A 3581-nucleotide genomic window follows, 5' to 3' on the forward strand; every position below is an offset into this window, starting at 1 on the left:
AGTAAAGTCACGAGCCATCGGTAAAAACAATTTTTCTCATACATGAATGGCAGGTTGTACCCAAAATCCACAGACAAAAGAACACTGCAGGATTTTCATGAGAGGCTTTTCAATATGCACATGAATCTGCAAATAGAAATGACGACACAACTTATAAGTGAAATGACCACAGATATCGAAAGGCAATTTCCAGAATACGCAGGTAATTTATGATAAATGGTGACAAATGTATAATGTTGAACATTTTACTAGTTTGCGGTATAAGAATGTGTGATATTGTAGTTAAATATTGTTAAATATTGTTAAAACAGTGGGGCCGGCAGAAGAAGTTATTGCACAAGCCTCTGGAATAGCAACTAAGAAAGAGAACGAGGTTGGGAGGTGTGACAACCGAGAGAGTGAAAATGCGCAGGAGACGGAGCGCTCTATTGTCTCTGCCAATGAAAAAAATAAGGAGATACAGCCCTGTATCACTGCGTATAATAAACTTGAACAAAAGTTGAAAGAGTCACTTCATGACATCCACTCATTTTTTAATGGATGGGATTGGAGCGAAGTTGCAAATATTGTGGGAAACTCTGAATTGGAGACGCTGGAAACGAAAGCACTTGTAATCAAAGACGCAAACACTGTAAGGGTACCTGATGCCATTAAATCAAATTGTCGCCAGGATACAGATGGAACGGTACTGACCAGTGCAAGTCAAATTCAAGCTCTTTTAGAGAAAAAGGAAACCAAGGTGCCCAATTTATTGATGTATCATCTAATAATTGGAAGCATGTTTTTATTTCACGCAATGTCTATCTAGATTTTGTTTCTTGTAGGATATTCAAAGGATCATATGCATATTGGTTGGTGATTGAAAATAATTTTGATACTTCTCCAAAATATTAATGACATGCAGGACATTCAAAGGATCACAGGCATATGGTTGTTGCGCGAAAATAAGGATACTACCAGTATGACTGCAGCAAAACTTGACTTAATGTGTCATTCGTTGAGAGTTCTTGCCCTCGGAAAGTTGGGTAAAGTGGAAGGAAAATGTAAAGGAGTATTTGACAAGATGGTGTTTTTCCAAGCCGGAATTCCCCAACTTCCGTTTAATGTGGGGAGGATAAAGAAGTTACGATATTTTAGTTTTAAACACGAGGATTTCCAGCAACAAAAGGCAAGTATACCTTTAGTCTCTTGTTAGTCTTTTTAAATAACCGGAGATATCTAAATTTATGTAATACAGTTTTATTATTTTAATAATACGATTGTGAAAACCACAATTGCATAATTGCAGGGGTACTCAAACGCGTATGTACGATTAAATTCAAAGCTTCAATATCCAAGAGCATGGAAAATGGAATCCCCTTGGGGTTCGAGTTTCGTGATGAGAAATACAGTTAATGATTTAAAACGTCGCTTACACCGTACTGATGGGAAATGCCCATGTCTTGGTGGCCATCGTCACAAAGGATCATTATTAAATTTACTGAATTTATGGGATCTCAAACACCCCGGGGATCACCATGACCGCCATGGATTCTTTGTAGCCCTGAAGGATGCCCTCTTTGGCTTAAAGAAGGTAAGGTCTCTAGAGGATCTCCCTCATCGCTTAGGGAACTTAATATGCCTAGGTAGAGAAATCGATCTATTGAAACATCATGAACAAAGTGGTATTTATCTAGAAAGCCTTGCACATCTTATGTCGATTTTGTGCTCGCTGGAGATTTCGTCTTGTTCACAACCAGACCATCCACCAGATTTGGTGCGCGGTTCGCCCTTTCTACAGTTATCATTGGCTCGGTGTAGCAGTGTAGAGATGCTTCTTTATCGATTTGGGGAATTAAAAAGCTTAACAGTGTTAAACCTCCAAGACTGTTGGCTGCTAAAGAAACTTCCGGAAGGTTTAGGTCAACTCAAATTTTTGGTGGAGCTGGATTTATCATTCTGCTGCTCGCTTGAAGATTTCTGTACAAATTTTCATTTACTTCGATCATTGCAAATCTTAAACTTGACTTCCTGTGAAAGTCTAAAGAAGCTCCCGAAAAAGTTCCATCTTCTGGTCTCATTGCAACTTCTGAGTTTGCGGTTTTGTAAGTCATTGGAAGGGAAATCGATGGACAACGTGATAAAATGTAAAAAATTAGAGACGCTGTTCATTGAAGGAAGTCCAATGTTGGAGGAGAGATGGGAAGCAATGAAAAGGGAAGGCTATCAATCTTCGTCTCTTGTAGTACATACAAAGGTAATCCTATTTTCAATGTGTCCACGTTTTAAATACTTTACTTTTCTTGTACGTAATGGGTGAGTTTTACAAAGATGTACATTACATTTCTCACGAATCGCAGAAACGGATCCTGTGCTGAACAAGCAGATTACATGAATTGGGTTTTTAGTCCATAGTACTTTGTACACTGATAGATTAATAAGTAATTAATTGTAACAGATAAGGCCATGTTTCTTCTGAAATAGATAATTTTTATTTTCCGTTTTTCACACTTATTGACTCGTTACTGATTCTCATTTTTATTTTAACTTTGTAGCACCCGAACAATTTAAAGAATTAACGCTGAAAAATTAGTACCTTTGTACAGGAGGAAGGTACTTCAGACAAGGATAACCGAGCCTCTCAGCTATGAAAAGGAATGCACTGAATACCACGACATCATTTATATTCCTGGATTTGGTGAGTGAAGACACTGGAGTTGCCGTGGCTTACCGGCGTGCATTCAGTCGGATTGCTCGTCGGATAACCCTCAGACAAAGCTCGAGATGTCAACAAAGTTTATCGGGGAAATGCGCTTGTTAAATTTATCAGTTTTTAGATTCCTCTTTGCTTTTTAAAATAGGGTAGTTACTGTTTGGAAAAGGAAGAGATTGGGTTTTTGAGGAGCACAGTGATGGAATTGATAATGAAAGAACCCTTAGAAAACAGGTGTCACAAATGTGAGTAAACCTATGCATAAACCTTGGACTGCTCCTCTGTTTTGGCTTGATGGCTTTTGAACTGCTGATCGATGGATCTGGTGTATTTTGATTTTTATGTTCCTGTCTGTAGATGTGGGGAATTTTTCCTTTTTTGGTCTTGTGCTTGAATCTGAAATTCTGTCAGTAAGGTATTGAGAATTTTTCTGGATGTAAATTCTGTCTGGTGTCTGCAAGATATTGAGAATTTTTCTGAATGTTTATTGTAAAATACATGGGTGTATGCAAAATAGCAGATTTTTCCATCTCTGCTGTATCAAACATTTTTATTATTTTGTCGGTCGAAAAAAAGGTCTTGGCATTTAACGATTTTATTTTGGAATTAAAGGATTCTAAACAATTAAAGGATTCTAAACAATGCACTGCAAAACATTTTTTAAAAATGATGTTTTATATTCTAAAACATTATATTTAATAGTTTTGTGTTTGTAATATCCTTTGGCGTTACCTAAAAAATATATATATACATACTTCATCATATTTAAAACACAATAATATATATTTTAATACTTTTGTCTCTGTAATATCCTTTGGCCTTGCCTAAAATATATATATACATTCAATTTAACATATGATAAACAGTTTCATCCAGATTTAGTTACCAA

General features: G+C 36.6%; 1 long non-coding RNA gene across 1 annotated transcript; it reads left to right on the forward strand.

The window, feature by feature from the left end:
- The first annotated feature begins 1429 nt into the window (after positions 1–1429).
- On the forward strand, positions 1430–3069 carry LOC149266398 (uncharacterized). The gene is made up of 2 exons (XR_016252778.1): positions 1430–2236; positions 2586–3069. It is a non-coding gene; the product is annotated as an uncharacterized LOC149266398 (long non-coding RNA).
- Positions 3070–3581: the final 512 nt, after the last annotated feature.

The sequence above is a fragment of the Pinus tabuliformis genome, chromosome 6 (genome assembly GCF_031772625.1).
Source record: "Pinus tabuliformis cultivar Carrire ecotype Pingquan chromosome 6, CPIR1, whole genome shotgun sequence".
NCBI classification, from domain to species: domain Eukaryota; kingdom Viridiplantae; phylum Streptophyta; class Pinopsida; order Pinales; family Pinaceae; genus Pinus; species Pinus tabuliformis.